Source organism: Pinus tabuliformis, chromosome 6 (genome assembly GCF_031772625.1).
Source record: "Pinus tabuliformis cultivar Carrire ecotype Pingquan chromosome 6, CPIR1, whole genome shotgun sequence".
NCBI classification, from domain to species: Eukaryota; Viridiplantae; Streptophyta; class Pinopsida; order Pinales; family Pinaceae; genus Pinus; species Pinus tabuliformis.
Window position 1 is genome coordinate 1,900,965,290 of NC_142292.1, and position 23,922 is coordinate 1,900,989,211.

Genomic DNA, 23,922 nt, shown 5'->3' on the forward strand with positions numbered 1-23,922 from the left:
CAATGATCAGTGCAACTAGGGTTGGTATTATAGAGACAAATTATCCTGATGCAGTATTGAGTATTGTTGTATGTTGTTAATGGTGATAGTGCAATCATTAAGTGTTGAGTGCTAATGATGAATGACACTTGAACATTGATTATAAGGTTATATTGTCGAGCTATCCATTGACTAGGTGTCAGAGGTTATCTAGGATTTGGACAGAACCTGGTTTGCAGAAGCAAAAGTAGTAGGGTTTTCATGTATAAGTCTTGCACATAATATTGTTGATGTTATAATGATGTTAAGGGCAGAGCTTAGTATGAGGATTTGTATGGATTCCATGGTTGATGAGCTATCTATAGTATGATTGAGGGCTTGTCTGCTCCCATTTGTACTTGATGAGGAGAGTTGTGTTGAGTTGATTGATTGAGCAGATTGGTTGTCTCGATGTTGCCAGAGTTCTGAATATGTTGTTGAATTGTCTGCCTAGGTTTTGATGTCGTGTCACATTGGTTAATGACAGTTATTGTTACAAAGATGCTGAGCTGAAAATTGACTATTGATAGGGTTTGCTATTGTTGAAAATGCAACAAGAAAATCCTAATTTAATTTTGTCCTTGAATTAAATTGTAATTCCACATCTCATGACAAATTGTAATAGTTAACTAAGTTAATTTGACTTAGTTGGCTCAATTAATTCGAGTTGAGAGTCTAAATAGAGTCATGTAGAGTGTCTCCTACCTTTTAGGAGCCCTGGTTGAGTTTATTTTGAGTTGTAATTATTTAATTCAATTTAACTGAGTTAAATTCAGTTAAACTAGTTCCAACTGATGGAGGAATTAGTGGGAGATCCAGTAGTGGGGTGTAACCAACACTGATCAACCAATAAACTGAAGATTCACTCATAATTAACTCATGCATGTCAAATCAGAGAAAGACCCAGTTGAGATTGGAGTTCAGGGACAGTGTACTATCAGTTGTATAATCATCTGAATTGTACAGGTGGTGCATGCAATCAAAGGAAGGGCTATGAGGATTGTCGAATTCATATTTTTGGAATTTCACAATTAAATATGGGCTAATTCCCAAGGGAACAGTGCAAGGAAATAGGAGCTTGGTAGGCAGCAGAATTGGCTAAGTATTGGCTTGAGCTTGTCTGGGAAGTAGTGAGATAGATTGAGATAGTGCAGAGGTTGCTCAGGCTTGAGCAAAGCATTGTAATCTTCTCATATTTTCTTATTAATGCAATATACAGATAACAGGGGTTTTTAGTTGTGGCTTTCCCCAGAAAATTATTGTGTTATGTGTGATTGAATTCTCTCTTTTATGCTTCGTGATTTCATTGATCGTTTATTGTTTCCGCTGATGAGTAGAGTAGATTCAAGTCAATTGTTTTAGCATATTACAATCTGCAGTTTGAATCTACAAGGAATTTCTACATGGTATCAGAGTTGAAATCACTATAGAAGAGGAGAATATGAGTTTGTCTTTTGCAAGAGAAATCAAATTTGCAATATCATACTTCAGAGCCAATAGGATGTCATTCTACGGATTGAGACTCGAATATGCCCTTGAGGGTAGTTCGAACTATAGTGCTTAGAAGGACAGGACGGAGGCAGTGTTGGAAGTCAACAGACTTAAGGAATTCATAGACAAAGATATTCCTAACCCAATTGATGCTCAATATTTGGCAGAGTGGAGAAAGTGTGTGGCAAAGGCAAGAAGGATTATCCTAGAAGGAGTTCAAGATCATATTGTCTCAAACCTCCACAGTAAGGAAACTCTATTTGCAATGTAGAAGGCCTTGATGGACCTGTTTCAAAATAGCAGTGACCACAGGAAGTCGGCACTGAAGGACAAGCTTAGAAAAATCAAGATGGAGAAGGGTGACTCAATACCAAAGTACTTGACCAAGTTCACGTAATGTCGGGATGAGCTTGGAAGTGTTGGTGTTATAGTTGCTGAAGACTATCCGGTAAGCCAAGCACTTCTAGGACTTCTTAAGAGCTGGCACAGCTACCAAGACTCAGTTAATGGGAGGGAGAAGCTACCAGAGTGGGAGTGATTGTGGTCCGACTTGGTGCAAGAAGAGATTCGACGGAACACCAGAGATGGATCCTCATCCAAGCATGATGATGAGGAGAATTGTGCCTTAGCTAGAAAGGCGAAGAAAGGGAAGGGGAAGTCATCCCATTCCAAATCAAATTCCAGTCAGGGCGGCAAGAAAAAGGACATGTCAAAGATTAAATGTTTTCACTATCACAAGTTGGGACACTATGCCACAAAGTGTCCGCACAAGAAGGCCAGTAAGAAGCCCTCAGGAGGAGCGGTAGGTGAAGCTCTTGCTTCACAATTCGAATTGGATTTCACCCTCATCGTTTGCATGGTGACATCGGTGATGGGTAGTGTGTGGTACCTCAATAGTGGACCCTCATTCCATATGACCGGCAACAAAGAGTTCTTCAGTGACCTCCAGATGCACACCAAGATGAGAGATGATGGGAGGTATAACGCGGCCTGCATCGGCACTGTTACCTTTCAAAGGGAGTCTAGTTCTCCTCTCACATTAAAAGATGTCATGTATGTTATAGGTTTGAAGAATAATTTGGTTTCAGTTGCCATGTTGGAGGACTGTGGCTACGATGTGATATTTAGCAAAGGAAAGGCTTTCTTTCATCACAGCCTCAGGACAAGTGAAGCAGATTAGGGTTCGAGTGAAGAACCTTTACAAATTGGATGTAGAAAACCGCGCTGCTTTGAGCACAAAAGCAAAGAAGGTGCAGAGCCGAGACATCGGTGAGTTGTGGCATAGAAGATTGGGTCACTTGCACCACGAAGCTTTGAAGATCATGCAGCAAATTTCTATAGGACTTCACAAGGGTGCACTAGAGCAGAGAGACACATGCAAAGGGTGTACATTGGGGAAGTACATCAAAGTTTCCTTTCATGATAAAGACAGTGGAATGCAAACAATCCTTTGATAGAGTTCACTCAGATGTGTGTGGATTGTTCTCAACAGCATCCACGGCCAAGCACAGGTATTATGTAATATTTGTTGATGATTTTTCTTGTAAGTGCTAGATTTTCTTCATGCAGAAGAAAGATTAGACGTTCACTAAATTTTGTGAATTTAAAGCACTTGTCGAGAAAGATACTGGCAAGAAAGTTAAAGCTCTCAGAAGCGATAACAGTGGAGAATATGTGTCGAATGAATTCAAGAACTTTTGTGCATCAAAAGGCATTCAACAGGAGTAAATAGCACAGCAGAATGGGGTGGCTGAAAGGAAGAACAGAAGTATTGTGGGAGCTACACAGGCGATGTTACATGATCAGGGCCTACCGTTGCACTTGTGGGCTGAAGCATGCAACACAATTGTTTATTTGCAGAACAGAAGCCCTCATCGAATTCTCGGGATGAGTACACCAGAAGAAGCTTTTTCAGGTAAGAAACCAGATGTGGCACACTTCAGGATCTTTGGTTCATCAGTCTACTGTCATGTTACTAAGGATGCACGGAAAAAGCTAAAGCCAACAGCTAAGTAGGGCATATTTGCGGGGTACATTGATATACCTCACAATTATCGGGTGTACCTGCCATCTAACAGGATGACAGTGGTTCGTAGATATGTGAAGTTCGATGAAGAGAAGGCCATGAGATGTTCCCTTGAGAGGGAGCTTCAGTTACATGTAGATGAGGAGCTTTTAGCTCCAAAGGAGGAACCTCGGGATGATGTGGAGCAGCCACATGCAGAGGAGCAGAGAGTGGAAGCACCCACTCATGCAGAGACTTCCAGAGATGGAAGGAAGCGCACCAAAGAGGCTGACAGATTGATGCATGATGCTAGAGAGAATGTGGGAGCACCCACATCACAACGTAGACAGAGGAGGTCACCAGATCGGTACACTAGCTACATGGATCTAATGAGCGAGAGTGTAGAGGTTGAGCCATCCTCATTCGAGGAAGCAGTGCAGCAACCAGTATGGGTTGATGCCATGGTTGAGGAGTATGAATCCATTATCAGAAACAATGTTTGGGAAGTGGTCCCAAGACCAACAGACAAGTCAGTGGTGAGTTCCAAATGGCTTTACAAGGTAAAGCAAGCAGCAGATGGGAGTGTGGAGAAACACAAGGCCAGATTTGTGGCTAGAGGATTCTCTCAGGTGGATGGAATTGATTATGATGAGACCTTTGCTCCAGTAGTAAGGTACCACTCAGTTTGGTCTTTGGTACAGACAGACAGAGGGAGTGAAGCTTCAAGGCTTCACAGATGCAGATTGGGCAGGGATTCCATCCGACAAGAAGAGCACAACAGGGGGAATCTTCAGTATTGATGTTGATTTGGGGTAGTATCGAATGTGCTCTAGCCACGAAATTTGGTGGAGAGGTTAGGGCACATGAGATCTCCAATACCTAGAAAGGGTTTGGGCAGATTCTAAACAGATCAGGAGATATTAAAATAATTATTATTTTTAATGGAGTCCCTAAGTCTAAACTTAGGGAAATTAAAATATTAATGTGGATTAATATAAAACTTTGTTAGAATGGTCCAAAAGACATGGATCAAACTAGATCTAATCTTAGTCGTTGATTAGGGACTTAATCTCAGTCGTTGATATGTCAATGAGAAAAGTATAAGAGGGAGCTTGAGGGTCACTTGAAGATCACACCAGAGTGATCAGTCATTCTATTCTCTAGAGCGGGGTTTGCTAAGAGAGATAGAATTACTGATCAATTGCAACGAGGGGTAGTGAGTACGAGGCAGAGAGGCAGGGACAGTGCCGAGAGACCAACGCAGAAGCAGAGAGAGGTAGACGCAGAGCCATAGGGAGCCACGCAGAGGCAGCAGAGACTACGCAGAGCTAGAAGGTTGTGCGTCATCCACGCAGAGGCTGCAGGAGTGACACAAAGAGCCAGAGAGGTTGCACAGAGCCTCAATAGGCTGACGCAGAGGGTTTCAGGCTAACGCAGAGGCCAGCAGAGCTAACGTTGAGCTTCAGATTGTGTTGGAGAGGGATTTCATGGAGCAGGCTTTCCGAATACCTATTTCCGAAGAGAGGCATTGCTGCCAGATTTTTTATCTCTGTTGGGTTAGCCAATTTGGCACCCAGTGTACTCAGAAAAGAACTGCTTAATAATAAAACCCTCAGATAGCTGCACCAGTTATCCCGCATTGGGTTTTTCCAGGGACATTAGCCCAAAAATAACAGTGTCATTTATGTGCTTGTTTTTGTTTCCTTCAGTTGATGATCTGTAATGTGTTGAGCATGCACTTGTATTTATTTTCAGTATTTACATGGTAAATAACTTGTTAATTACCAGAACAAGTAGGTAGGAATAAATTAGTAAAGTGCATGGAGGGTTTCTAATTGGTAGACTTAGAAACTTCAACATGGTATCAGAGGGCGGTTGTAGATCACAGGAGAACTGAGGACATCAGCAGAGAAGAGCAGTAGTAGCAGAAAACAGTTGTCCCGAGTGACTGAAGCTGTTCCTAGCAACGAAGCAGCAAGGAAGGGGTGACACAATGCTTGTGTCATCAAGTTCGAGCGAAGAAGAGGTTGCGCAGAGGCTGAAGGAGGCAAAGACAGGCTCACGCAGAGCCATGCAGAGGCCAGGAGGGTTGACGCAATTGGCTGAGGGAGCTAGTTTGCCGGTGCTGGGACTACGCAGAGCCTAGGAGCTCTCACCTTCAGGTTGTTGGGGTTTAGGAGGTTGTGGGTAAGTTGCAGAGTGGAGCTAGTGGGGTACTGTAGTCAGAACAGTACCTAACAGGGCAAGGCCAAGGAGGAGGGAGTTGCTACCGAGGGTTTCTAGCCGAGAAATCTAGATCAGTGGTGCAGTTGCACAGACGATCAGAGTAGGGGGCATCTCGACATCGACAAAAGGGTTTCCAAGAGGGAAATCAAGGCTCAGAGGGAGTCACATCAAGAACTTCTAGGAGGGAAGTAGAAGAGCAGCATGGCATTCCACGGAGTCGGAGACCAAGACAGACTGGACGGAGCCTCAAACTTCGCAGTCTGGAAGGCCAGAATCTTATCCGTACTTGACAAAAATCGTGTCAAGCACTTCGCCTTGAGGACGATAGCGATCCCAGTTGACCCAGCTGATAACGACAAGTACGAGGAGGCAATGGCGAGGGTCAAGAGCATCATCCTTGATAGGGTCAAGGACCATGTGTTGCCAAGAAGGAAACGGAAAATGAGATGTGGGAGGCCCTAAATAAATGGTACCATCATACTTTTGTGCAGAGAAGGATGTTACTAGAAAATCAGTTGAGGTCATACCAGATGAAGAAGGGAGAACCGATCGACACCTTCCTCGATCGACTGAATGAGATCCGAGATCAACGGACTTCCATAGGGGCCACATCGGATCAGGAATTGATGGTGAGAACAGCGCTGAACGCAGTCTCAAAAGACTGAGAGGTATTTGTCCAGAGTATATTGGGCAAAGCGACCCTTCCAGATTGGGAGGAAATGTGGGTGGCTCTTCGCCAAGAAGAGATCAGAAGGCTAAGCAAGGCGGGAAGCAGCGGCAAGGGGATCAGAGTCAAGAAGGAGGAGGAGGAGGAAATTGCCCTAGCATCTAAGGGAAAGCAAGAGAAATGGAAGAAGAAGGACCTCTCCAAGATCAAATGTTTCCACTGTGGGAAGCTGGGTCATTATGCGACCCAGTGTCCAAGAAAGAAGAACAAGGGAGAGGCCTCTGAAACCAAGGCAGCGCCAGCAAGGGCAGAGAATGAAGTGGAGACAGACGATGATTGTGCCATGAGTGCACACACGCCACTTGAGCGAACGTGGGGAGACATCGAGTTGTAGTCAGATGGATTACAGGCGATGAGGGGCAGGATCCTCGAGGTACCCAGCCCCTTGGATTAGACCATGCTACGGGAGCCCTGAAGAGGTGTAGCAGGACTGGCGGATGTGGATAGAGACGAATGTGGATGAAGCGGCACAGAGAGCTACAGTGCAGAATTCCCAGGACAGCGCGAGGCTAGCCGGCTGCAACAATGCGAGAGGCACGAGAGTGTTACACTAGTGCAGGATGGCACAGAGAGGTGTGCAACGGTGCGAGATGCAGGGAGTTGTTGCAGTAACGCAGAGGTCAAAGAGGGAGCACTTGTCAATAGCAGAGGGAGCTTCAGCATCAGGGGTACTCTAGGCTGACAGAGAGCTCGGAGTTGGGAGATCAGTTACTTACTTCTAGTAACTGAGTTGTAGTGCAACAATTACAGTGGTAGTGTTATGGGCAGCATGATACAACATGATGAGAGGAGATGCAGTGCAGACGCAGCAGTGGCAGTGGCAGGGCCATGGGCAGCAGCATAGATGCAAAGGGAGCTGTCGTATAGATGCAGCAATGGCAGTGGCAAAGCTATGGGCGGCAGCACAAGATGCAGCAGAGAAGAGGATGTTGGGAAGTATGCCTAGTATCATCACAGGGACCAATGCCGGATGATTAGGGTAATACTCAGTGACGAGTATTGCTAGAGCACAATCCTCGCTAAGAGGGAGTGTTGATTTGGGGTAGCATCAGATGTGCTCTAGCCACGAAATTTGGTGGAGAGATTAGGGCACATGAGAACTCCAATACCCAGAAAGGGTTTCGGCAAATTCTAAACAATTCAGGAGATATTAAAATAATTAATATTTTTAATGGAATCTCTAAGTCTAAACTTAGGAAATTAAAAAATTAATGTGGATTAATATAAAGTTGTGTTAGAATGGTCCAAAAGACATGGATCAAGCCAGATCTAATCTTAGTCGTTGATTAGGGACTTAATTTCGGTTGTTGATATGTCAACGAGAAAAGTATAAGAGGGGGCTTGAGGGTCACTTGGAGATCACACCAAAATAATCAGTCATTCTATTCTCTAGAGCGGGGTTTGCTAAGAGAGATAGAATTAGTGATCAGTTGCAGCGAGGGGCAGTGAGTACGAGGCAGAGAGGCAGGGACAGTGCCGAGAGACCAGCGCAGAAGCAGAGAGAGGCAGACGCAGAGCCAGAGGGAGCCACGCAGAGGCAGCAGAGACTGCGCAAAGCCAGAAGGGCCTGCGTCATCCACGCAGAGGCTGCAGGAGTGACGCAGAGAGCCAGAGAGGTTGCACAGAGCCTCAATAGGCTGACGCAAAGGGTTTTAGGCTGACGCAGAGGCCAGCAGGGCTAACGCTGAGCTTCAGATTGTGTTGGAGAGGGATTTCGTGGAGCAGGCTTTCCGAATACCTATTTTCGAAGAGAGGTATTGCTGCCAGATTTTTTATCTCTGTCAAGTTAGCCAGTTTGGCACACAATATACTCAGAAAAGAACTGCTTAATAATAAAACCCTCAGATAGCTGCACTGGATTTCCCGCATTGAGTTTTTCCGGGGACATTAGTCCAAAAATAATGGTGTCATTTGTGCGCTTGTTTCTGTCCTTCAGTTGATGATCTGTAATGTGTTGAGCATGCACTTGTATTTATTTTCAGTGTTTACATGGTAAATAACTTGTTAATTAACAAAACAAGTAGGTAGGAATAAATCAGTAAAGTGCATGGAGGGTTTATAACTGGTAGACTTAGAAACTTCAACAATTGGATCAGCAGCAGTTTCTTGGTACAATAGGAAGCAGAGATCAGTTGCACTCAGTTTAGCAGAAGCAGAGTACATGGTTGTTAGTTGACAATCTGGATGGGGAAGATCCTTGTTGGGTTATTTGGTCAGAAGATGGATCCTATAGTGTTAAAATTGGCAACTAGGGCCAAACTCCATGTGGGTTATCTTATTTATGGCAGCTGATATTTTTCTTGGATCCCTCTCATTGAGAGGTGTAGGATTGATCTAAAGATCATCTGATTCCAACAAGTATTCATGGAGTTATGAATTTATTTGTGTTATAAGACAATTCGTCAAGGTCAGCCAGCGACCAAATAAACCCCACATGTGCTCAACGTTTTAGTATAGAAGGAGATGACTTGAGAGTCATTTCTCACACACTTTTCTTGTGTTCTCTTCCTCTCCACTTGTATTTGGATTTTTGGTGGGAGGAAGAGATCCTAAGAATCTACGCAGCCCTAAGGAGAGCATGCCCTAGCTCAACGCTGTCATAGAGAAGGCATGCCCTAGATCTAGATGCAGCCAATGAAGAGAAGGCTCTACGTCCTAATGCGGTAGCTTACATGGAGGGCAACTCTTATGGTGGACACAAGTCTATACGCTGTCCACATTGAAGCTGCCCTAAACGTTGTTCAGCCACCCTAAACATTCTTTGTTTTAGCCACAGCAAAAAGAGGACAGAACAGCGTGGGTTTTGGAGGCTGTTAAGAAGGCTGAGGAGAATCTGGACAACATGATGAGGAGGAGATGAAGGAGGCCAAGCAATGGATGTATTTGAAGATTGTTCTTCGTAACAGGTCGAGTAAAGGGATGACTAGGCCGCAGCTAAGGCAGCATTCCAGCGAAGTTTTGAAGGGTTGTCTTAGGCCATCTCAGGTGACCGAATTATTGCAAGGAAGGGCAGCCGCGTTAACTGTTTAGAGAACGGGCAAACCCTCAACCAGTTTGTTGCAAATCTATGGAAGCTTGCTGTGAGGGCAGGTCGTGGACCTTGTAAAGGCTAGAACCGCCTAGGATTATTGTGAAGGGTCTCATCCCCACAAGGAAGGGCAGTCGCATCACCTTGGAGCAAATCTGGGTGGAAAAGAAGGCTGGCAAAGAGATTGTGATATGCCCTAACCCGACCTAAGTTGAGGATCGGTTTGGACCAGATTGTTGGGCAATCTGTGGGAGCCAAATTGGTGGATGTACATAGTGGTATGGTACATGGGACAATAGTATTTAGTGCAGCATGTTCATGGTGCTGCAACAGTATGGTACATGGGACAGCAACAACAATAAGGTGCAGCAAGCATAGTGCTACAAGCACATTGGGACAACAGTATGGTACTTGGTGCAACAAGTACACGAAGCAGCAATGGTGCAGCAAGCACATGGGTGACAGCATGGTGCAGCAGTGGCACAAGGTACAGCAGTGCTAAACATTGGGACAGCAGTGCAGCATAAGGTGCAGCAGTATGATGTGTGCAGCATGGTCATAAGGTCCAGCATTGTGATGATGAGTGCAGCATGATGACGAGATGCAGCACAATGATAGGTGAAGGAGTCACCTTGGAGAATCAGTTGAAGCAGCATGTCTTCAACTGATCTCATGTATCATCTTCTTAGAGATGATCTATGCTCTTATCTAGATAAGTCAAAGTGTTGACTTTTGTTGTAAATGTACTATCTCTCTCTCTCTGTTGAACTATTGAAGAAAATATAAGAAGAATTGATCAAGGGTTTCCCCACATTGGGGTTTGTCCCTGGCTAGCGCCACATCTTGTGTCCTCTTGTCTTGGCTTGTCTTCTGCGATTTATGTTTATGTTCTATCTGCAGTTTACTTTAATACTGATGTGATTGCCAATCTGGAAAAGTTATTGAGCTAACTATGAAAATTGAAATAAATTGCTCTAAGCATAGAACATACCTAAAATTAACATGGTATCAGAGCTGAGGTGAAGACAATGCCCAAGCAAGAGTGAAAGAGCAATCACCGAAGTCAATTGGGTAAGGACGAAAGGATCAATGGATTCCTCATCCCTCTTCAAATTCACCAAGGGTGAAGTTGAAGCAAAGGATATTATCAGAATGGCGCAATGGAAGTTTCTGATGCCTACCTAAAGATCACTTCAATGGGAAGTCCAGATCTAAGGGTGGAAGGAAAGGCAGATGCCTTGGTTGTAATAAGTTCGGCCATTATGCAAAGGAGTGTCCGAGGTAGGGACACATCACTTGATGATGATAACAATCATTCCAGGGACACCTTCAATGATCAGAGGAATGACAGGTAATGCAGGTCATCAAGGAAACAACTGACTCTTTAGAGAAGCAAGGAACCCCAAGTATGAAGAATCAAATGTTGTTTCTGATAAGATAAAGAAGCGTTATCTTGTATTGGCCCTCTCCTTTAGATTCTTTGGGAATTTGGCTTATTGATTGTAGTGCTTCAAGGCACTTCATCGGATAGAAGGGTGATCTCTCTAATTTAGTAGAGATGGAAACAATCGTGGGATTATACTTGGAGCTGATGCCACCTATCCCGGAAAGGGTGTAGGGAATGTTACCCCTCAATTGAATGAGGGTAACTCGATTCATTTACAAGAATCTCTTTTGTGTACCTGATCGCAAGAAGAACATGGTGTCCATTTCGGCAATGGAAGTCAAAGGTTTCAGGGTGGCATTCATCGATGGAAAGGTACGTGTTTGAAAATAAAATTTTCAAAAGATGCTTTACTCAAGGGTTCAGGGTTGGCAATTTGTATCAAGTTGCAAGATGGTCCATTGGGGACCACCAGAGGCCTACTTATTGTGGGGCCCTACCTGATGTGAGTCAAATGGTGACAGAGATACCTGAATTCAAGAAGAGCATGAAGGTACATGTCTGAAATGTACCAAATAGAAATCTTACAAGGGGACCATTCCCCTCATGTAGCAGGTCCACAGGTTTGGAAAAAATGGAGGGGTTTGAGATTCATGATTGGGAATCTCATGTATACAGTTGGAAGAAAGCCCTCTATGGCTTGAAGCAAAACACCCCAGGCTTAGTATGAGAGGACTGATAGTTGTCTAATGAAGCTGAGATTCACTAGGAGTGAAGCTGATCCAAACCATTGCTTGAAGGTTGTGGATGATAAACCTCTCATGCCTTCTCTATGACAAGTGCAGACCCTCTCATTTGCAGAAGTAAGAGGGAGTTAGATTCCGGATGTGGAATGGTAAACTGCAAGCTCGTGACTACCTCGAGGATCTTAACTTTCAAAAGTTATATGGTCGTGATGACGGACCAGATTTGGGAAATGCCTCTGAATTTCATAAACTCATTCGCATTGATGTTCTTGGTGAACTTCCGTCCGGACATATGATTTGCAGTTAGTATGATGAGCTCATATATGGTTGAGCCACACTGGATTGGTGCCAAGAATCTTCTGAGATATCTTTAAGGCACAATCTCTCATGGATTGAGATACACTACCAGAAATATGAAGTTGCATGATTATTCGAATGCTAACTAGGCAAGCAGTGTGGAGGATCACAAGAGCACTTCTGAGTGTTGGTTCTCGTTGGATTTTGCGTCGATACCCTGGATGAGTAAGAAGCAGAAGTCGGTTGCTATAAGCACCGTTGAGACCGGATACATAGCTACGAGTATGATCTCATGTTAAGCTGCCTGGTTGTGGAAGCTCTTCAGCGAGCTGTTTGTACACATGATGGATACCACCATAATCCTCTGTGTCAACCAAGGGGGGGGATTCGATTGCTGAGGAATCCCGTATTCTATAATTGCTCCAGCATATAGACATCAGATACTACCTTATCTGGGATATGGTACATCGATGAGCAAGGAGGCTCCATCGCATTGACACTGATGTACAGGTCGCAAACATTCTGTCTAAGCCCCGGGGAAAGGTCAAATTTGTGACTTTCCTGAACAACTTGGATTCGTTGAGAGACCCTCTTATGAGGGTCCTGCATGTTGCATGCATTGAGCTCTAGGAGCTCCGAGGGGCTTGTGTTACTTATCGGAGCAACACACAACCATAAGGCGACTCACCCTCCCCTAATGGTGCGCTGTGTACAGGGTGAATGGCTCAGCCTTCCCCTGTGATACCCCGTGGCAACTTAAGGACAAGATGAGTGGTTCCCCTGTCGAGGCATCCTACCCATGCAATCTGGGACTAATGGGAAGTACCTCTCATCTGGCCAATGAGCAGGGAAATGGGGTTAAGGACCATAGTAGTACTATTGATGGACGCATCGTTGTATCTACCGTACTCCCTATGCTAGGATGACCTCCATTGATCTGGGATTAGTATGAGTGGTTTGAGACACTCTTGTGATATTAATCTGGGATCAATGAAACAGACTTCGGGTTAGTATGACACACTCTTCATATAAAACTGACTTCGGGTCAGTAGAGTAGAGCAAAACAGTGCAGGGCACTGATAACAGAGATAGTACAGTCAGACGGATGGATCAACAGATGGAGTTCTCCCTAGTTGAGAGGGAGTGTTAAAATTGGCAACTAGGGCCAAACTCCATGTGGGTCATCTTATTTATGGCAGCTGATATTTTTCTTGGATCCCTCTCATTGAGAGGTGTAGGATTGATCTAAAGATCATCTGATTCCGATAAGTATTCATGGAGTTATAAATTTATTTGTGTTATAAGACAATTCATCAAGGTCGGCCAGCAACCAAATAAACCCCACATGTGATCAATGTTTTAGTATAAAAGGAGATGACTTTAGAGTCATTTCTCACACACACTTCTTGTGTTCTCTTCCTCTCCACTTGTATTTGGGTTTTTGGTGGGAGGAAGAGATCCTAAGAATCTACGCAACACTAAGGAGAGGATGCCCTAGCTCAACGTTGTCATAGAGAAGGCATGCCCTAGATCTAGATGCAGGCAATGAAGAGAAGGCTCTACGTCCTAATGTGGTAGCTTACATGGAGGGCAACTCTTATGGTGGACACAAGGCTATACGCTGTCCAGATCGAAGCTGACCTAAACATTCTCTATTTTAGTCGCATCAAAAAGAGGACAGAACAGTGTGGATTTTGGAGGCTGTTACGAAGGCCGAGGAGATTCTGGACAATGTGATGAGGAGGAGATGAAGGAAGCTGAGCAATGGATGTATTTGAGGACTGTTCTTTGTAACAGGCCGAGTAAAGGGATGACTAGGCTGCAGCTAAGGCAGCATTCCAGCGAAGGTTTGAAGGGTTGTCTTAGGCCATCTCAGGTGACCGAATTATTGCAAGGAAGGGCAGCCGCATTAACTGTTTAGAGGACGGGCAAACCCTTAACCAGTTTGCTGCAAATCTATGGAAGCTTGTTGTGAGGGCAGGCCGTGGACCTTGTAAAGGCTAGAACCGCCCAGGATTATTGTGAAGGGTCTCATCCCCACAAGGAAGGGCAGTCACATCACCTTGGAGCAAATCTGGGCGGAAAAGAAGGTTGGCAAAGAGACTGTGATATGCCCTAACCAGACCTAAGTTGCAGCAAACAAATCAGACCTCAAAATAGTGAGCTAAGGTATGTTGTCTATGACATTTCTTGTAGGTGTTGAGGATCAGTTTGGACCAGATTGTTGGGCAGTCTGTGGGAGCCAAATTGGTGGTTGTACATAGTGGTATGGTACATGGGACAACTAGTATTTAGTGCAGCAAGTTCATGGTGCTGCAATAGTATGGTACATGGGACAGCAACAACAACAAGGTGCAGCAAGCATAGTGCTGCAAGCACATTGGGACAGCAGTATGGTACTTGGTGCAGCAAGTACACGAAGCAGCAATGGTGCAACAAGCACATGGGTGACAGCATGGTGCAACAGTGGCACAAGGTACAGCAGTGCTAAACACTAGGACAGCAGTGCAGCATAAGGTGCAGCAGTATGATGTGTACAGCATGGTCATAAGGTCCAACATTGTGATGATGGGTGCAGCATGGTGCAGTGAGGTGCAGCATGATGACGAGATGCAGCACAATGATAGGTGAAGGAGTCACCTTGGAGAATCAGTTGAAGCAGCATGTCTTCAACTAATCTCATGTATCATCTTCTTAGAGATGATCTATGCTCTTATCTAGATAAGTCAAAGTGTTGACTTATGTTGTAAATGTATTATCTCTCTCTCTCTCTCTGCTGAACTATTGAAGAACATATAAGAAGAATTGATCAAGGGTTTCCCCACATTGGGGTTTGTCCCTAGCTAGAGCCACATCTTGTGTCCTCTTGTCTTGGCTTGTCTTCTGCGATATATGTTTATGTTCTATCTGTAGTTTACTTTAATATTGATGTGATTGCCAATCTGGAAAAGATATTGAGCTAACTATGAAAATTGAAATAAATTGCTCTAAGCATAGAACATAACTAAAATTAACATATAGTGATTTGTTGTGACAATCATAGTTGTATCAAACTCTTTGAGAATCCAGTTTTTCATGATCAGTCCAAGCATATCGACATTTGGTATCACCATCTACGAGATTGTGTGCAAAGAAGAATCATGTTGCTAAAATACATTCCTACAGAGGAGCAGGATGCAGATATTTTGACAAAGGCATTGTCAAGATGCAAATTCGAGTTTCACAGAGGCAAGATCGGGGTAGCAGATAATCCCTTTTTTGTTGAGAGGGAATGTTGAAAATGCAACAAGAAAATCCTAATTTAATTTTGTCCTTGAATTAAATTAGAAATTAAATTGTAATTCCACATCTCATGACAACTTGTAATAGTTAACTAAGTTAATTTGACTTAGTTGGCTCAGTTAATTCGAGTTAAGAGTCTAACTAGAGTCATGTAGAGTGTCTCCTACTTTTTAGGAGCCCTCGTTGAGTTTATTTTGAGTTGTAATTATTTAATTTAGTTTAACTGAGTTAAATTCAATTAAACTAGTTCCAACTGATGAAGGAATTAGTGGGAGATCTAGTAGTGGGATGTAACCTGCATTGATCAACCAATAAACTGAAGATTCACTCATTGAGCCGAAAGGGAAATTCTACAGCCCAGTATGATGTGTAACCTTGTCTATATGTCATCAAAGTTGAAATTTTGCGACGCCCAAAAAAAAAAAAAAAAAAAAAACTATACAAAATATTTAAATAATGTCGATTCATAAAAAAAATTGCACATGAAGAAATCGGATCCCTCTCGGGTCATGTTAGATCTGCATTTAAGATGGATCTTAATTAACTCATGCATGTCAGATCAAAAAAAGACCCAGTTGAGATTGGAGTTCAGGGACAATGTACTATCAGTTGTATAATCATCTGAATTGTACAGGTGGTGCATGCAATCAGAGGAAGGCCTATGAGGATTGCGCAATTCATATTTGTGGAATTTCCCAATTAAATATGGGTTAATTCCCAAGGGAACAGCGCAAGGAAATAGGAGCTTGGCAGGCAGCAAAATTGGTTAAGTATTGGCTTGAGCTTGTCTAGGAAGTAATGAGATAGATTGAGATAGTGCAAAGGTTGCTCAAGCTTGAGCAAAGCACTGTAATCTTCTCATATTTTATGATTAATGCAACATACAGATAGCAGGGGTTTTTAACTATGGATTTCCTTAGAAAATTATTGTGTTATGTGTGATTGAATTCTTTCTCTTTTATGCTTCGTGATTTCATCTATCATTTATTATTTTTGCTCATGAGTAGAGCATATTCAAGTCAATTGTTTTAGCATATTACAATCTGCAGTTTGAATCTACAAGGAATTTCTCTAGTTATTGATGTACTTGTTGAGCAGAAGCGGATTTGATTATTGAGCAGAAGTTCATTTTTATTGAGCATAGGTGGATGCACTTTGAAAATAAGATGAAATCGTGGTCCACTATGGTGAACTAAAAGTAAGAGCCTTCGAGGAAAGTTGTGGCTTGCTAAGTAGGGTGGCAGGGTGGTGCAAGGCAGAGAGTGGAGTCTCCTTCAAGTTGGAGCTTAAGCAAACTTCAGTGCGACATGGTGGTGCTAGGACAAGTTGGAGTCTGTGCAAGGTGTTGAAGCATCCTTTCAGTCAGAGCTAATAAAACTAGGGCATTGGAGCATCCTTCCAGTTGGAGTTGGTAAATGAAGACGTTGGAGCATCCTTCCGTTGGAGCTGGTAAATCAGGAAGTTGGAGCTTCCTTCAGGTTGGAGCTTGTAAACTAAGTGGTTGGAGCCTTCTTCAGTGGATGCTTAAAATCTTGGAAGTTGGGGCATTTTGTTGATGTAAATTTTTGAAGACCTATATTAAGAGTCATTCGGTGGTTTTTCTCTCAGAAGAGTTTCCACCAAAAAAATCCCGTGTATTGTCTTGAATGTTGTGCATCATTGAATGGTGTTGCAAATTTAGATTTTGATCTAATGCTAATGATAATTAATTTTCTGTGAAGCTAAAATTAACTAATTGAAGTAAAATACTGATTCACACCTCTCAATATTTCCAACAGCAAGCACAAAAAATAGGCAATACATGGCCATAAAGTCTTAAAAAATGCCCTTGGTCAGCTAATCATACATAAATTTTCAAAAAGATATATATAGTCTACTATCGATGGGCACAGATTTGGCTAATCTAGAGGACTAGTTATATTAAACTTATGTTAGTATTCTAAGGAAATTCTTCAAACGAATAAATTAAATTGTAACATCGAAAAAATTCATCAAAAAGAATATAGCGATTCGGCAATTAAGTAGACTATAAAGTTTCCTTATTTTGCAGCAGTTCTTGTTTAAAGCAGGATGCCTGTAACACGTTCTATTAGGCTATGAGAATGGAAAGGCTCAAGTCAGTCTGTGAAGCATAACGATATGCAAGTATCATTCATATCCTGTAACACGTTCTATTAGGCTATGAGAATGGAAAGGCTCAAGTCAGTCTGTGAAGCATAACGATATGCAAGTATCATTCAGATCTTCAACGTCTTAAACATAAGTTTTGGTTTTTGCAGATGCAGAGATGCAAATTTGGAAGATTTTACACCTCTGTAAAGACTCCTACGAGCAAAACAAATATGCGTATATCCATGCCTTTCGCATTTTTACTAAAGTCGGCAGCTTTAAATCAAAGAAGAAACAGCTCACTCCTTACAAGTGCGAATAAAGTTCACGATTGCCTACTCCACAGGCCTCGAACCAACGGTCAGCTTCTGCTGCAAGCTAAGAATGCTCTGATAATGCATTGCAAATCGCATTTATCACGGACTTGCAAAATATGGATAATTTGCTACGAATTCCATGAATAAATACAAAGAAACTCAACTAAAATTGCGCTAATAACCAAACGCCAGCTCTGTTACAACAACATTTCAAAAGCTCGGACGGAAATGCTTACTCCGGAGATTCAAGCGTGCACTCTGCAACTCTTTAACTGGTTTAGGCTTTGAGAGCAAGACAATGGGAAAGTCGCGGCGCACATTCCACTTTCACGGGAGAGGCACGAGTTCGAGTCTTTAAATGTTCAACGGCAATCCGTCAAAAGTCTCAGTTATCCCCTTTGAAATTATATACTTGAAAGCTGGCCATCGTTCGCTTTGAAATTATATACTAAAAGTGGCCATTATTTGTTTGAAATTATATACTTAGAAGTGGCCATTATTTGTTTTAAAATTATATACTTAAAAGCTTGACAAGGTCGTGCTCCAAACCCTAGCCCTGAAATATTCCGGGCAGGTAGCCATGTGAACACCTGCGAGATTATGACAGTCTTTTCACACAATCCAAGTCTAATAACAGGGTCGTGCTCCAAACCCTAGCCCTGAAATATTCCGGGCATGTAGCGCGACGTGAACACCTACAAGGTTGTGACATCTTTTCACACATTCCAAGTTTAATAATGCTCTACATTTGTCACCTCCTATAATGCATAAGGCTTTGGCATGTGTGTCTTAGTGTACTTTTCGTGGTTCAATTCCAAAGAATGGTTAATCGGAGGGAATGTCTTTATGGGCTTTTGTTTTTCTAATTTATATTTCAGGGAGAGGAGTTGAAGTGAGTGCGTAAAATAAAAATAAAAAATCAAATTCAAATTTTAGGTGGAAGGGTTCAAAGGGGTTAGATTAAAAAAATTGAATTGAAATTTTAGGTGGTTCGGTTTACACGTGTTACATTAAATGGTGAAATAAAGAAGAATTTTTGTATTTTTGGATTGGTTGAATTTATGTGAAGATTTGATTTTAGAGTTATTGAGCATTTTGAGGTTATGGTCAAATGTGTGGTTGTAAGTAGAGAAACTACATTAAAAATGGTATTGTTAAGGTCAATTGGCAATAGAGTATATTGTTAAGGTCAATATGGTCAAGTCATAAGTTCTTATGAATATTGACTTTAGGCTATCAATACTAGTTACACCTAATTTTTATAGATCTTAAAAAATAGTGTATTGTTAAGGCACTCTTTACAACATAATTGTTAAAAAATCACCTAGTTTGTGTGTCATACTTGGGGGTATGCAATGCACCTACAGGTATAGAATGTACTATTAATGCTACAATCATAAGATACAAATTTCTATTAATATTGACTTGCAGGTTGTGAATACTAGTTACACTCAATTTTTATAAATCTTAAAAAAAAGTGTATTGTTGAAGACTCCTTATAACTTATCACAATTGGAGAGTATGCAATGCACCTCAAGATTATATTGATAATAGTAGGGCCCAAAACTTTGTCACATAAGTACAACTAAACTAATTTCCAATTCTTTTTAACAAAAAATTAAAAATAATAGTTACTTATTGAAATATAAATTACATCACAAAATATTCCAAATTTAATGAAATTTCTCATACACACAAAAACAACATCCCCTTAATAAATAAATAAAATTATTCTATTTAACAATAAAAATTATCCCTCCCCTTAATAAAAAAAAATCATTATTCTATTTAACAATAAAAATTATCCCCAAATTAAATTTTAATTAATAAATAAATAAAATCTATCAAGTTACACAATTTTATCCATATTGATGTAAATGAGAACGGAAAATGCGCGAGGTTCACATGAAAATGTCTAAGCCGGTGGTCCAAAAGGAGGAGAAAAGTCCTTGGGTTAAGGGGCGCCAAATCGAACATGGATAATGTTTTTGACTTTGAATTAAAACATTTGATTCAGTCAACAAATAGTTTCTAAAGTTTAGAAACACACCACATAATTGATAAAACGGTGTTATCATAGTTTTTAGGGGGGTGAGGACAAAATCTCCGTGCACAATAAAAATGCTAAATAAAATTTTTGTGGCAGGAAGGAATTGATTTTTTGGGAAGAATAAACGGTGTTATCATAGTTTTGACGGTGGTGAGAACATAATCTCCGGTGCACAATAAAAATGTTCAATAAAATTTTGGTGGTAAGAAGGGATTGTTTGTTTTTTTAAGAATTTCAAAATTATTGTAGGTTTATAATTTTGGATATATTAAGTATTGAGAGGGATAAAAAAAGAAAAAAGAAATTATTTTAATGTCTACAAGGCTAAAAATAGCCTACGGGACACATTGCTTCTTCATCTGCTTGATGTATTTAGTCATTTGTTTGTGAAGCTTCACAATAAATGCTCCTAGCTTCTCGACAAACCCCTCGCTAAATAGATTATCCCAAGAGCTAGTTGTCAACGTATCTGCATAACTTTCCCTCTTGTCTTTGAAGGCCTCACATTCTAAAATGAAATGTTTTTATGTTTCCACTTTTCCGGAAGAACAAAAAGTGCATACTCTTTCCTCCCACACTTCTTTTGGCATTTTCACAACGGAGTTTATGAGAATTAGTCCTTGACTGAGCAATAAGAATTTTGGCTCTCCAAGAGATATTAGCCTCTATGTATGTTTTTGGTTGATGACTATGAGTGGGATTAAACACTTCAATATAGTACTTTTTCTTTCTTCCTAGCTCCTTATCCCAAGTAAGCTTGTGGAACTTTTCCATAACAAAAGTTTTTATCTCTTTATTGTTTATGGGACACACGTTCAAGCAAATACCCCATTTACTAAACCATTTGTTATTTTGTTGCATCCAACTTTTTCTTTTATGTTGCACAATATGTCATTAAAGATAACCTTAGGCCATCTACCCTCTTCCATTTGCTCATTTTTTTTAAATACCTTATGAATCACACCATAGCAATTACTTCAATAGGAGCAACCCATGTTCCACTTAACAAGATAGCATAAGGAACTCCACTTTTAATCTTGAATTTGTTTGTAATCAAACGCTTCTGAATTTTCTCAATTTGTTTCCATTGCATGTCGAATGTACTGCTGGCCCATAGTTCACAACCATAGAGAATAATCAGAATCACTAGAAGCCCAAAAAGAGTTTGAGTGGTTTTCCAGTCCCATAACTCTGCCTCTCTACACCTATTTTGAACAGCATAAAATGCTTTCAACCCCCCAAAGTTCTTTTCTTTCTACAACCATCCCAACTTAGATTTTTGTTGAAGTCAATTCCGAGGTATTTGTAATCCACAACTTCTTCCATAATGTTGCCTTCAAAGTAGAACTTATGTTGGTTATGTTTTCTTTTCTTAGAGAAAACCACTACTTTCGTTTCGCTGATATTGAGTTGCATCCCCAGACTTCTACAAAAATGTTCAAGGGATTGTAAGTGCTCTTGTAAACCAAGAGTCGATTTAACAATCAAAATAAGGTCATCTGCATATAAAAGTAACCTTATAACAAACTTGCCCAAATAGATACCATCACCCCTTGCGATGCAAAACTTCTCTAAGTTCAATCTTTAAACATTTTTTTAGTGTAAAACATGACGAAACATTTGCACCTGAGAGATTTGATCTCTCTCAATGCTTGATAGAGTAAGTTGGATCTAGGTTGATTTACACAAACCATTCCTAAAAATTTTAAAATATAATTAAACAAAATAGTTCTCTTTTTTTTAATTAAGAAATTCTAATGAAAAGTTATATCAAAATTTTCCCTTTTTTAAACTTTGTATGTAGGAAAAAGCTTACCTTTTCCAATAATAGTCACCTTTAAAATTGACAACTCAAGGTCCTAATCCTTCAATTGGGACGTTATAGAAGAATACTATGGGAAAAAACCATGGTCGTGAAAACTATGAATCAAAATATTTACATAACGGTAAACTGACTATTTTATTCCAATTAAATAATTTTATTTTTTATTTTATATACTAAATCATAAAAGAATACCCTGGGAAAAAACTATGGGATGTTCCATATTGGTAAATTGGCTATTTTATTTTAACTAAATATTTTTTTATTTTTTATTATATTTTATATTTATATTATTATTTCTTGTTTATTTCTTGCTTTATTATTTTATTGTTATGTAATTATTCTAGGTAAATGTTTTATTAAAGATATCTCAAGATGTGAATCTCATTTTGAGTACAAAACTTAGGAAATATTTAGGGTTTGTACTCAAAATGAGATTTGCATCATGAGATATGAGATATTGAATAGGAGTAAGATATAAAAACTATGGGATGTTCCATATTGGTAAATTGGCTATTTTATTTTAACTAAATATTTTTTATTTTTTATTATATTTTATATTTATATTATTATTTCTCGTTTATTTCTTGCTTTATTATTTTATTGTTATGTAATTATTCTAGGTAAATGTTTTATTAAAGATATCTCAAGATGTGATTCTCATTTTGAGTACAAAACTTGAGGATATATTTAGGGTTTGTACTCAAAATGAGATTTGCATCATGAGGTATAAGATATTGGATGGGAGTAAGATATAAATAAATATACCTACCTCCCGCCATCATTTATGTTTTCCTTAACACTTATGTAGGAGTAAAACTGTAAATTACTACCCACCAAAATTTATGCAAGTTACTACCCACCAAAATTTATGCAAGTCCTATGGAAAACAAGTCATTTGCCTATTGACTAAGTTGTCTTCAACATTTGTTTAATATGGACATTGAAATATTTACCTATAGCTAACAATTATATATTTTTAATATACATTTGTTTTAAATATTATATATAAATTGAACATAGAATGAACTAGAAATCATATAATATCAATAGTATTATTTTTTGTCAATTCTATATTAAGTAGTGAAAAAATTGCATATCTCCCTTATACTAAAATGTAAATCAATTGTATTTTTGGGCAAAGAGGCACTCTGCAAGGCAGTATAGGGTAGATGTGTAATGCGGGGTTAATTGAAAAACAAAAAAAAAAAAACAAAAAAACAAAAAAAAAAACGATATTGGGGATGAGTGCAAACATTTAAATGTTGGCTCAATAAATAATAAAAAGTTAAAGCAATAAAAATAATAAAATTCAATTTGTTATATTTTGATTTAATTATTAACTTGTGAATAGGTTTTGTTAAAATACCATGGCTTATAAATACCACGTGCCCAAAAAACATAACCTATTTCACAACCAAAATATTTTATAACAATACGACAAGATTCTTAATCATGGATATTCACCCCCAGTTTGACATTGATATTATGAACTAGTGAATAGGCTTTGTTACAATACCATGGGCTAATATCATGGCTTATCAATACCACATGAACTTATTTCACAATCAAAATATTTTATAAAATATGACAAGATTCTTAACCATGGATATTCACCCCACTTTACCATAGATATTATTAACTTGTAAATAGGTTTTGTTACAATACCATGGGCAAATACCATGGTTTATCAATACCACATGCCCAAAAACCGTAACTTATTTCACAAAATATATATATATTATTTCACAAATATATATATATATATATATATATATATATATATATATATATATATTGTAAGCTTGGTGGTACCTTTCCATTAATTTTCTAACATAAAGCAGGTTACATCCATATGTAATGTTAGGTGGCCTAAACATGCCTGAGGGGAACCAGGTTTGGCCACCTAACCCCAAAACATGTCATCCACAAACAAAAAATAATAAGTCTAACCACCCATGTTATATATATGAGAGTCTTTGTTCTTCCTATTTGCTAGATATCTATTAACATAACTACTAAGATGCCTACTAATTTGAAATTGCTTCATACAAAACTATAACTAGAGATGCATGGCCGCTACTCATCATCAGCTGAATCCATGGGCCAATACCATGGCTTATCAATACCACATGCCCAAAAAACATAACTTATTTCACAACCAAAATATTTTATAACAATGCGACAAGATTCTTGACCATGGATATTCACCCCTACTTTTTCATTGATATTATGAACTAGTGAATAGGCTTTGTTATAATACCATGGGCTAATATCATGACTTATCAATACCACATGCCAAAAAATCGTAACTTATTTCACAATGAAAATATTTGACAAGATTCTTAACCATCGATATTCACCCCTCACTTTACCATAGATATTATTAACTTGTAAATAGGCTTTGTTACAATGCCATG

General features: G+C 39.9%; 1 protein-coding gene across 5 annotated transcripts in view; it reads right to left on the bottom strand.

Annotated features, from left to right (window-relative positions):
- The window catches only part of LOC149266788 (uncharacterized), a 507,359-nt gene extending 488,994 nt beyond the window's left edge, over window positions 1-18,365 (bottom strand). The window contains exons 1-2 of one of the 5 annotated variants that reach the window (XM_089430902.1): window positions 17,867-18,365; window positions 17,624-17,702 (exon numbers count right to left, since the gene is read on the bottom strand). The gene's annotated coding sequence lies outside the window, so the exon portion shown is untranslated. The remainder of the gene's footprint in view (window positions 1-17,623; window positions 17,703-17,866) is intronic. The other 4 variants (XM_089430890.1, XM_089430874.1, XM_089430887.1 and 1 more) reach the window with 4 other exon arrangements.
- Between the last annotated feature and the right edge of the window lie 5,557 nt (window positions 18,366-23,922).